This window comes from Phaethon aethereus, assembly GCF_964289735.1.
Source record: "Phaethon aethereus genome assembly, chromosome: 4".
In the NCBI taxonomy this organism is placed as follows: Eukaryota; Metazoa; Chordata; class Aves; order Phaethontiformes; family Phaethontidae; genus Phaethon; species Phaethon aethereus.
Genome location: NC_138578.1, coordinates 62,480,437 through 62,493,322, shown reverse-complemented (window position 1 = coordinate 62,493,322; position 12,886 = coordinate 62,480,437). Strand labels below are relative to the sequence as shown.

The 12,886-nt window shown below is 36.7% G+C and overlaps 1 protein-coding gene across 5 annotated transcripts in view; it reads left to right on the top strand.

Annotated features, from left to right (window-relative positions):
- The window catches only part of PCDH7 (protocadherin 7), a gene marked incomplete at its 3' end in the record, with an annotated part of 296,658 nt that overhangs the window by 152,330 nt on the left and 131,442 nt on the right, over positions 1-12,886 (top strand). The gene's annotated exons all lie outside the window — the stretch shown is intronic.

Genomic DNA, 12,886 nt, shown 5'->3' with positions numbered 1-12,886 from the left:
TTCAGGTATAATGAAGTATAATGAAGATCCAAAAGAAGTCCTTTATAGGGATATTTTTTCTCCATATCAGTGAAAAATACATTTTGTTCTCTACTGCTGGTTCCCAACTACTGTTCCATTTATTTATTTATTTATTGAATATTAATTGCAGGAAATGTCACTATTTACTTTATAAAATACGTTTACTACTTTTCTCTTTCTCATACAAGTTTGTTGCTTTGGGTTTGACGTTTTAAAAGCTGGCTTACTTTTTCCTATATGCAAAAAAAGACTGATTAAATTAGGAGAAGAATCTGTATCTATTCCTTGAGTCCTTTTTTAAAAATATCAAGTATGAATTATTGATTCAGCACAAAAATCTGACTGTATTTTCAAAATGGTGTACTTGGACTGAAGGGACAAGAGCATGTCCAATTTTCCGCGCAGCTGAACCTAAAGCAATCATAACATTCACAAAGATCTGTTTTTAAAAATCTGCAAACAAGTTCAAATCTCCAACATATTAAATTGGCATGTGCCCGCTTGTGTCATAAAGAAAACTTTAAATGTTAACTACCCTCGTTATATTAAGACTTTTACTAAAAGTGGAGTGCAAGTATAAAGAACAGAGAAGTATTACCTCAAGTTACTGACATATACACTAGTTTCATAAGTTGTTGCATTTTCACAACGAACACTTCTTACAGTGTTCTCTTTAAGAGAATGTAATTTATAATAAAGATCTGTAAAATGTAAAGTTCACTGTGACAAAACATAAAACAACATCCAAAACAGATAAAAAGGCTTAATTCTGCATTTCTTTTTACATCCAAAACTGCAATTTTACATTTTTTCAACCTGCAGCTTGTCTAAGCAACTCAGAATTTTTCCGAAGGCAGTATTTTTTTTTACCTGCTGATGTGTGAATTCAGAGTTAGAACAGCAAGGCTACTTATTCTGGTTGCTACATAACTTAGTTCTTCAAGTCTAATCATAATCTGGAAAGGATCATAGTCCTGGCAGTATTCCTGTGTACCAGCCTTCCACAGAATTATTAATGAATCCCATATATGAGAAACTCAACAAATGTATGGGGTCAGACCAAAGATCATCTAGTGGCGAAAATAGGGTGCTCAGGGAAGAATATAGCAGGGAAAAAAAATTGATATGTCTTTCAAGTATTCTCCTATGTATCAACAGTTTGTGACTCAGATTCCCTGAGCCACATACAGTTAATTTAATAACTTTTATGGATTTATATACACAAATTTGTCCAGGTTCCATTAGAGTGCATGCAACTACTAATATCTCTTTTTCCTAATGTGGGTTTTTAGGTGGTTGTGTGTCCCATTAGTCCTGGATTGGGCAAAGGAAAAATAAACTTGCTAGCCTTGTAGGGACCAGTAGATATGAATTTTCTGATGAGAATGTTTTGCTTTATACCCATAATCATCTTTGCTGTTGTCTCTGGAAGTACTTTTTTCTGTTATTATTTCATTTCCTGAGAACAGCAAGTAATTTATACAGGAAAACAGAAATAAATAAGATGTGAAAAACAAAGACTGAAAGGAATTGTCTGTATTTCTTATGTATTTTAGCAAATATTAATGTCAGGTTAGTATGCCAAAATCTGCAGATGGTATCTAAAAGAATTAGAAGTCCCAGTATAATATGTGACATCTGGAGTTCTGAAAGCTCTGTTTTATAGGAGATAATTGCTTTTCAGAGAAAAGTAACAATTTCTTTAATGACAAGAGGATTTCAAGGCCAGCATAATATAAATTCAGACATTTAAGTATTTCTGAATATTACTATAGTATCACCTGTATGTGCTTTTTTTGCCTCAGCAGCAAGATAGCATTCAATGTGCATGTCAAATGGTGGAATATATAGAAAAATAACCATGGCATATGCTAGAACAAGATACATATTAGCATTTTGAATACTAATTTCAAACCTGATATCACAGTTAACTTGGAACATTGTATTAGAAATAAATTCAAATCAATGATTTACCCATTCATGTTTAAAAGAACTGTCCATTCTCATGTTGCTTTTAAGAATTATGGAAAGGGCACACACATCACACACACACAAGGATAACTTCCTGACGCAGCTCGTGAGTGAGCCCACCAGGGGAGGTGCCTTACTGGACCTGCTGTTTACAAACAGAGAAGGACTGGTGGGAGATGTGGTGGCCAGGGGCCGTCTTGGGCTTAGCGACCACGACATGATAGAATTCTCGGTTGTGAGGGAAGTAAGGAGAGAGGTCAGCAAAACTGCTATCATGGACTTCCGGAGGGCAGACTTTGGCCTGTTCAGATCACTGATTGAGAGAGTCCCTTGGGAGACAGTCGTGAAGGACAAAGGGGTCCAGGAAGGTTGGACAGTCTTCAAGAAGGAAATCTTAAAGGCGCAGGAGCAGGCGGTCCCCATGTGCCGTAAGAAGAGCCGGCGGGGAAGGCGACCGGCCTGGTTGAACAGGGAGATTTTGCTGGGACTCAGGGAAAAGAGGAGAGGTTATGACCTCTGGAAGAAGGGGCAGGCAACTCACGAAGAGTACAAGGATCTCGTTAGGTCAAGCAGGGACAAAACTAGAAAGGCAAAAGCCCAGCTAGAGCTCAGTCTGGCCACAGTCGTAAAGGATAATAAAAAATGTTTTTACAAATATATTAACAACAAAAAGAGAGGCAAGGAGAATCTCCATCCCCTACTGGATATGGCGGGGAACATTGTCTCCAAGGACGAGGACAAGGCTGAGGTACTTAATACCTTCTTGGCCTCAGTCTTTAATAGCCAGTCCAAGTATCCGCAGGGTATTCAGCCCCCTGAGCTGGAAGACGGGGATGGAGAGCACAATGTACTCCTCATAATCCAGGAGGAAGCAGTCAAGGACATGCTAAGCCACCTGGACACCCACAAGTCCATGGGGCCTGATGGGATCCACCCGAGAGTACTGAGAGAGCTGGCAGAGGAGCTTGCCAAGCCACTCTCCATCATTTATCAGCAGTCCTGCTTAACAGGGGAGGTCCCAGAAGACTGGAGGCTTGCCAATGTGACGCCCGTCTACAAGAAAGGCCAGAAGGAGGATCCTGGGAACTACAGGCCTGTCAGCCTGACCTCTGTACCAGGGAAGATTATGGAGTGGTTGGTTTTGAGAGTGCTCACAGGGCACCTGCAGGACAACCAAGGGCTCAGGCCCAGCCAGCATGGGTTCATGAAAGGCAGGTCCTGCTTGACCAACCTGATCTCCTTCTATGACCAGGTGACCCGCCTAGTGGATGAGGGAAAGGCTGTGGATGTTGTCTACCTGGACTTTAGTAAAACCTTTGACAGCGTCTCCCACAGCATTCTCCTGGAGAAACTGGCGGCTCGTGGCTTAGACAGGTGTACGCTTCGCTGGGTGAGGAACTGGCTGGATGGCCGAGCCCAGAGAGTTGTGGTGAATGGTGTTAAATCCGGCTGGCGGCCGATCACAAGCAGTGTTCCCAAGGCTCGGTTCTGGGGCCAGTCTTGTTCAATATCTTTATAGATGATCTGGATGAGGGAATTGAGTGCTCCCTCAGTAAGTTTGCAGATGACACCAAGCTGGGTGGGAGTGTTGATCTGCTGGAGGGTAGGAGGGCTCTGCAGAGGGATCTGGACAGGCTGGATCAATGGGCAGAGGCCAACTGTATGAGGTTTAATAAGGCCAAGTGCAGGGTCCTGCACTTTGGCCACAACAACCCCAGGCAACGCTACAGACTTGGGGAGGAGTGGCTGGAGAGCTGCCTGGCAGAAAGGGACCTGGGGGTGCTGGTTGACAGCTGGCTGAACATGAGCCAGCTGTGTGCCCAGGTGGCCAAGAAGGCCAACAGCATCCTGGCCTGTATCAGAAATAGCGTGGTCAGCAGGAGTAGGGAAGTGATTGTGCCCCTGTACTCGGCACTGGTGAGGCTGCACCTTGAATCCTGTGTTCAGTTTTGGGCCCCTCACTACAAGAAGGATGTTGAGGTGCTGGAGCGTGTCCAGAGAAGGGCAATGAAGCTGGTGAGGGGTCTGGAGCACAAGTCTTATGAGGAGCGGCTGAGGGAACTGGGGTGGTTTAGTCTGGAGAAGAGGAGGCTGAGGGGAGACCTTATCGCTCTCTACAACTACCTGAAAGGGGGTTGTGGCGACGAGGGTGTTGGTCTCTTCTCCCAAGTAACTAGCGATAGGACAAGAGGAAATGGCCTCAAGTTGCACCAGGGGAGGTTTAGGTTGGATATTAGGAAAAATTTCATCACTGAGAGGGTGGTCAGGCATTGGAACAGGCTGCCCAGGGAGGTGCTGGAGTTGCCATCTCTGGAAGTGTTCAAAAAATGTGTGGATGTGGCGCTTCAGGACATGGTTTAGGGGACATGGTGGCGCTGGATTAATGGTTGGACTTGATGATCTTGAAGGTCCTTTCCAACCTAGTGATTCTCTGTTTCTGTGATCTCAGTAAATAATAAAAAAGGTATTTTTTTGATACATTATTCAATTTTGTGCTTCTTTCTACCATATAAAATAATTGAAATTAATACATGAGTGTAAATATCTGTTTGGATGATGGAAGAAATAAAATGTAAAGACAGTGAAAGAAGAACAGTATTGATGGAGTTAATTTATTTTGATGGTTGCGTGCTCTTTTGCAGCCAAACTTGCCCATACCAGCTTTCCCAACTTGCTTGTCTTAACCTGTTTTTTGCTATATCTAAGGAACAAATCAACCCTGAAGAACCCTGCAGGGGCACTTGTAATTTTACTAAGCAATCTGCATTATTTCATCAACAAGGGAAGTAAAATCAAAGTGTATTGTATCTAAAACAGCATGTAAACAAGCCATAGGATGAGCTTGCACCAAAGTGTTTTTTTTTCCCTATGGCTTTACGGCAGATTTGTTTTCTTGATCCAAGGATTTTTCTCTTTCTCTGAGATTGTAACAGTGCTATAAAGACCAGTAGTGTCCATAGAGGAAATCTTGGGGAAAAATTTTTTATTAAATCTCAAGAAACCAAAAAGTGTGTGGTACTTGTGTCCTGCTGTCCTACTATCTCTAGACTGTTTCAGCTACACTGTGGATTGTTTTCTTATGTGGGGTTATTTTACTCACAATTAACTCATATTACCTTTGAAGATGAGAACATGTGTCCCTTTTTGGGGCAGTGCAATGACATTTACATTATCATGAAATGTTGAAGTAACATTTGTCAGTGGAATTTGACATTGAAAGTTTTTATTATGAAGAGTAGACAAAGAAATCTGATATAATTTCACCTTCCACTAGTTTTAGCTAATAACAAAAACTTTTATTCTCTAAGTGGAGAATAGAAACTTTTTGTTTTCTTTAACAAAATATTTGAGAAATAAGCTTAAGTATGTATTGTATGTTATTTTATTAATATCTTTCAATGTTTAATTCTGTTAGCAGTGGCCATTATTCCCTGTTACTGAATGACATAACTTGTGCTAGCATTCTTTTAGTATTCTGCCATGTATTGCAATAATAATACAGGGATTATTGTGATATGCCAGTAGATTTGACAGCTCTGGAACTGTGTTTGTTTCTGCTGTCTCATACACAGCCACAGTTCAAGTACCTGAGAGAGTAATAAAATAGTTAACTTCAGTTGTTTTCTAGGTTTCTAGTGGTTTTTGGGGGCAGGGAGGTTAAGCAGGTGAAAGGAGTAACCATGAGTGACATTATTACATATATTGATTTTTAAAATGTAAATAGTCTAAGTATTTTAGTTATGTTTGAGGATGACTGATTCAGTGACCCACAGCATGATTTAGATATTGTATTTAATACAGTTTCATTATTCAGTCAAAATGTTTTTGGGGGAAAAAAATTGGGCACAGATAGTTAAAATAAAACCTTCTGCTTAACAATACGTACCAAAAGGTTTTATGCTTACTGAAATTTTATTTTTTATGTTTTTTATATTATTTCATACAGCATACATATACATATATTATTTATTATTCATATTATTACAATAGCATGATGATAGAAATTTTATAATGACATGTAAAGTATATAAGAAAATATTTAAGCACTCCTGGTGCACTGGAAAAACAGTGATTGATCCATTTGACAATATGCAAGGAACCTGCACTTATGACTCACATCCTTCCTGAGATCCTGTGTCCAACATGCTGGTGTAGAGAATATAATGAACTGGCAGAGGAAAGAAACAACATGGACTTTGGTTCTACTCTTAGCAAGCTCTGGCCAGCACTCTCAGATTTTAGCAATTAACATAGGCCTGAGGAAACCTGAAAGGAAAACAGGATTCAATAATTTTGACACCATATGATATCTTTTTTATTTCTTTTTTTTTTTCCCCCAGAAGTAAGCATAAAATAAACTATTCTGCCCATAGTTTTCTACCTGAATGACACCAAAGGTGGAGGGGAAAGGGTGATAGGAAAAAAAAATCAAATTTTAATCTGTACCAAAATGTCTTTGTGTCTTTTTTGATCTGAGGGACTCAACAACAGTGTGCAAAGGGCATGAGTAGAATTGATTTTTTCTGACCCTTTGTTTCCACCTATACTGGAAATGGCCATATCAGCAGAATTAAACTTTGGGAAATAATAATAGCATAAGAAGTTGGCTCATGGACAGACTCTGATGGAGCAAAGTAGTCTGAGAGTCAAAGAGGAATACATACTAGGTTTTATAAATGGCAATACAGAAGACAGGCTCTATACTGCCAGAGTTCACCATTCCTAACAAAGGATGTTCCTCAGAGGCATAGCTCACTTGCCAGGAGCATAGATACGGAAACTTGAGGCACAGTCAGATCTAATCGCACAAATAGTAATGGGAGAATATAGAAAAACTCAAGATGCCTCCAAAGGTTCAGATAAGTGAATATTTTCCTCTTGTTTTTCTCTTCAAAAGGAAACAATTGCCTTTAGCATTTTCCAGGTAGAATCCCACATGCTATTGCTCATGCTATGAATTTTAAGTGGAAAAACTTTTCCAATATATAAAGATTTTATCCTGAAATTTCTTGATAAGTGATACATTAACTGAGGAACTTAAGGAAGTTATAAAACTAAAATATTTTCTCTAACACAGTTCTTCTCTAACTGGTACTGTTGTTTCTCCTGCCTGGTGTAAGTGACTTTTAGAAAGTGTTTTTCAGAAGGGGCTAAGTAAACAAACTGTACTGACAAGACAAATTTGTTTATTACAGTGAAGATAAATAGTAAAAGAATTGAATCAAGCCCAGGTCAGTAGTGATAGAAAGTCATTACTCTAAGGTGGCAGTTAAGTGCCTTGTGTAAAATGAGTTAGCTCTTGGAGAATATTACCCACTGGCTGCTTATGCCCCCAAAAGCATTAACTAGCATCGTGGTTGAGACTGTCAACTAAAGAAAGAGCTAAGAACAGCTAAGGAAAAAGGATCTCATACAAAGTACTTTAGTCTTTGAATAGCGATGGCTGCCAAATGCTACTGTCTTGGCTGGCTTTATATCACGAACAGAGTGTTCTGTCTACTCACAACCTGTCATTTCCCATCAGACTAGGTTTATGTGGGAATAGAAAATCCAGTTAGGATTGAATTACAACAATGGATTAAAATAGTATTACTAAACAGAATAGTAGTGAAGGAGACCAGTCAGGGCATAAGCTTCAAAGCAGCATTGGTTTCTATATTTCCTAGCACTTGTATTAACTTAATTTTAAATGTAATTAAGTGAAGGGACTCCTTCAAATTCAGATCATGCCAATATAAAGTTCTTTTGTAATGCTACTACAATTAAAAAATGTTAACTGTTGCCTCCTGGAAAGTAATGGTACTTTATGGTAGTGGAACTCAGGAGCACTTGCATTCTATTAGCTGATAATAAATTTAGTTGTCCTCTGACAAGAAAGGATAGAAAACAAAATGGAATAAACAATTTTTTTTTCTAGTCTCAAGATTTTCAATCAATTCTGCTGGCCTGCAGAACGGAAATTTTCTTTCTAAATTTTACCGTATTGATTCACTATTTTCTCTCACAAACATCTCTTGAAACCATCTTGTGCTGCAATTTTCCTAGTGCCTTGACTACCTCTTTGATAAATAATCCCATCTTTGTCCAATTATATAAATACACATATATATGCATATAAGTGTATACAATGTAGTTTCGAAATAGGTCTTGAAAGAACAATCAAACATGAAGATACCCCATTAAAAGTGCCTTTTAAAATGTTTTTGTGGTGTTCACTGACATATTCTTGGAGAGTAGAAAAACCCTGTGTTATGCCTCATAATCTGGTCTCAAAATTTTCAATGTTTTGAGCATTGAGAGGGCTTTCTGCAACCTGCCTGCATTATTTCTTTCACTACTAATCCCAAAAGGATTATTCATTTACAACAATTAAACCGTAAACTGATTTAGATAGTCTAAATCTGAGTTATTCTTACCTTTCCACATCTCACACAGGAATAAAATTTCCTTAATACAATACTATGACAGTCACTTCTTTTTCCACAGGAACTATAGTCTGTACAAGGGATAAAGTATTTACGCATATGGTATTTCTGAGGTTCAGCTATAACGAGATAGATTAAAACTTCATCCACAATACTATAGCAACTGTGTAAAGAAGGGAATTACAACCTTTGGAAATAGCTAAACATAGTTCTATCCATAAGGCCCTGTGGTTTGCAACTGCTCTTCACTTAACTAACACTTTGTACTGAGATAGTGGAAACACTGCAAGCAGAATCTATTCAACCAGGCAGGCCATTATTTGTGGGTTGTGGATGACTAGATTGTAACTATTGCTATCAGTAGGGATGTAGAATTTTAGGAAATATCTAAACCTGTTATATTTTATGTTTATTTGATCACAGACATTTTGGATCAAATACTAACTGTATGTTAGAACACATAGTCTAAATTCTACAAGTCTTGAGCTCACATATACAATAGAATATTAATGTCAGAAGTCATGGAAAGCCCCCATAAGAAAAACAAGCAGACAATAGATTGACCTCAAAACAATATATACACAAATTTGTGATATTTTTTATTTACTTTCCTATATTTTCATATTTATTTTCCATACTTCTGTGCTTCATTCCTAACACCTGAAGGCTAGATTTTGTGTGTGTTTCTTATAACTCCTAGAGATGTGACTTTAACAAAAACAAGAAAATACTGCAGGCTGGCACTTCTGTATGTGCCACAAGACACTCCTCTGGGAAGCATAGAAGAAAAAACTGTAGTTCATTGAGATGATTAGTGAAGATAATTATATTTAGAAATTTTCTTGCTATAAAATAATGCCATATATCTATTGCAAAAGGCCGCTTACATTTTTTAATTTCATCAGTGATACGACTTAGCTATGTATACAGTCAATTCTGAAATAGTGTGACTTCTTATCTTTTTAGCATTACACAAAATGCTGCTGACCTTGGTGGGAGTTGTGGTGCTTTGTGTTGTGGAAAATACAGCAAAATATGCAATGGCTGTGCCTTTCAAGCCTCTGATCACTGGGATACATCCTGAAAAGAATGACAAATATTAAGATACTTTACAGATTATTTTTAAGGAAAGCACAGTGACGAGTGTTTATTTTGGTTTTCCTCAGGTTTCTAGCAGGTAAGAGTTTAATGAAAGTTTTAGTGTATATTCTAAATGCTGAGATCTGAACTTGGACAGCCTTTGAATTCTTTGCAGTTACTACTATAGCTAAGTAGCTAACTATTTTAATCACTTTAGTAGAACTGTCTTGCAAAGACCCTTCCTTTGGTGCAATGAGAGAATGAAAACAGAAATGTTTTTAAGGCTTCTCTGTGAAATTATAGGTTTTAAAATATAAAAATTTGGAAAATCATTTACAAGCAAATAAAATTATACCTTCATTCAAATGGTAAACAAACCAGGAACTCATGTAGCCAAATGCTAATGTTTGCAGGGGATGCAGTTGCATCATGCTGCATCAGCAAGAAATAAGTTGTTTCCACACCTGAGTCTGACTTAAGAGTTCATTTCACAGGATGAAAGGGAATAGGTGTTAGGAGCTGGAGAGTTTAGGTTCTGCTTTCAGTTCTGCCACAGTCAGAGTGAGACAATGAAAAAGTTTGTTAAAAACAGATGCAAAATTCATTTCCTAAAATTAATAGGAAGTTCTTCATAAATATCAGTGAGTTTCTCAAAGGGAAAGCTGCTGATAATTGCGACTTTCAGGTATGTTGCTTTCGAGTTTTAGTCTGATTAAGCTCAACCTTTACCCTGACTATTCTTATCATCCGCAGAATCTGTATATTCATTGTGTTTTCCAAGCACATAATTGTCAACAAAGGAAAAAAAAATTAAAACTGAAGAAAAAGGAGATGTTGTGGCTTGATATGGCCCAATACATTAATTTTCCTAAATAAATATTTTCCCTCAGAGATAAGAAAAATGTATTAGGTAAGCTAAGCTGTACATGCCTCTCCTATTGATTCTAGAAGTGAGTAAGCAATGCTTAATTTAGACGGAGTTGGTCTGACCCTTTCCAAGTCTTGTTTGTTTTTGTTGTTTGTTTGTTTGTTTTTCTTGTATTTTCCCACAAGATGTTCTTTATTGTTAATGTCTAGTATCTGGGGCAGATGGAAGAAGCTTACAAAGCTTCCACTACTCAATCAACATTCCTAAAAGACCTTTGCTTTCTTAAAACTGAACTTTCATGCAATGCAGTAGTTTTCAGGAGAATTTTGAGAAGTGTTTTTATTTTAGGTACTTAGAAACAATAATCTGTTGAACAATAACTTATGTTTAGTGTAACATATAGGAGTACTCTTGCTAGTAATATAATGCAGATTATTTTGCTGAATGTTTTCGTAGGCTTAAGGAATAATTACCTTTTTGTTATGCATGAAGAAATAGCTAATACTGTAATTAAGACAATGTTAAATTGTCCTTGTAGGTGTTCTAAGGAATATTTTTTAAGTTTTCTGATAAAAGTGGCAGTTGATTCTCTGATAGTGTTGGAGTTCAAAGCAAGAAGCAGTGCCATTAGCGAAGATGTGTATTACTGAAGATGTCTCTTAGTGCTCCAGAAAAGCAGATTTGTGTCTCAGTTTGGGTTTTTAATAAGTTTAAAAATACCATGTCTTCTGCATACCTTTCAGAAACATATTAGCCAATAGCTAATATTAGCTCTAGCTTTTTAATTTTTATAATTGTCATAAGAAACAAACTTGCAGCAGATAATGATATGACAACAGTATAACCACTAATGTGAAAATGACTTCAATAAAAGTAACTTTCCAGCATTAATTATAATAAATGAGATTCTTTAGCTGGAGAGAATGAAAAGGGCATTTTATATTTATACTAAGATTATGCTTAATATTTTTTCTACATTTTAAAGTGTCATAAATCTATAAATTTTAAATTATTTATCTTACATTCAATTAAAGGTTAAGCTCAGCTAGCTAAGAATAATCATAATCTAAAGGAGAAAAAAATTTGCATTAAATGCTTTGTGATGCAGTTTTTAAAAGAAAATGGATTTTAATTATTTCAACCACATAGATACTTTGGTGAATATGACATTGTTTTTCTATGCCATCTATTCTGTTGAATTAGAACAGTCCGTTTTCTGGCTCTGACTCCAGAAGAACATACACACTTCCCTTCCGAGTGCCTCTTTACCGTGAACCTCTCTATCATTATTTAGTTATTTATGGAAGTGCTTATAAGATCACAGACCTGGTGAAAGAATTAAAGCTGTTTTCATGTAGATGAGAGCTCACTTACTCTTCTACATTTTTATTTCTTTAAAATAGCTTACAAGACTTTCCTATACTCAAAGTGGTATCTTTTAATTCTTCATTTGAGGTAGTTAAAAAAAGATGAAAATAAAATAAACTAAGAGAAGAAAAAAGAAAAAAGCCTTTCCTTACAATAAACCTCAATTCTTAGGAGATATCAGCATACTAAAAGTGGGTTTTTTTGTTTAGTTGGTTTTTTTCCCCTGAAAAAAATTAGAGTTTTTGTTTTAGTGAAACCTGTTTTAAATAATTAGTTTCTCCAGCATTGACTTCTATGTATGAAACAGATTATTACTCCTTGATATTGCAGGCAATAATAACCAACAGGGTATTTTTTTATAATCTTATCTTGCTTGGCTATGCATACTGTTGAGGTCTTAAGACTTTCTAATCCTTTCCTTTTTTCCTCTCTTACATTATTTCACTACTAATGTGGATTGGTTTTTTTGAGTTAATAATTTTTTGAGTTAACTTTACATTGTATAATTATTTTTAAAGTATTTCTATTGCTTTCCTTTAATATTATGTGAAAAAATGAAAGGGAAATCCAATTAATTCATCATATATCCTTTTCTGGAAAACCAATGTTTTTTTAATTTCTACTTACATTTGGTAGCTGTGTAGGTTTGAAAACCCTTTGGGATTTTTATCCTTGTTCTATAAAGATTTTGTAGTCAATAATTGATTACACTAATGGTAAAGGAAACGATTTGACTTCAAGTATAACAAATGGCAAAATACTTATGTCTCTTGTGAGTGTTACCATCACCTTGTGATGATAATATATCATGTAGCTTATTAGCCTCGCAGGGGTACAAAAATAAAACAGCAGGACGTGCTACAGGAGAAATATTTATATCACTGCATGGTAATTTCCTGGCTTACAGTAAAATATCATGCAAACTACTAATATCAAATAGAGAGATCTGTAAAAGAAAATTCCCAGGGTTTTTTTCCCAATTTGTTTAGAGCAGTGAAAATGAAAACTTCAGAGCAAAAACTAACCTAAAGATAATGGCTTTTCCTTTGTAACTTCCCTAACCAAATCTACCATGAAGAAGTACTGTTGCACATAGGACCTAGTAGACCACCTGATTCTTTGCTTTGTTGGATCATTCCTTAATGTCTATTGT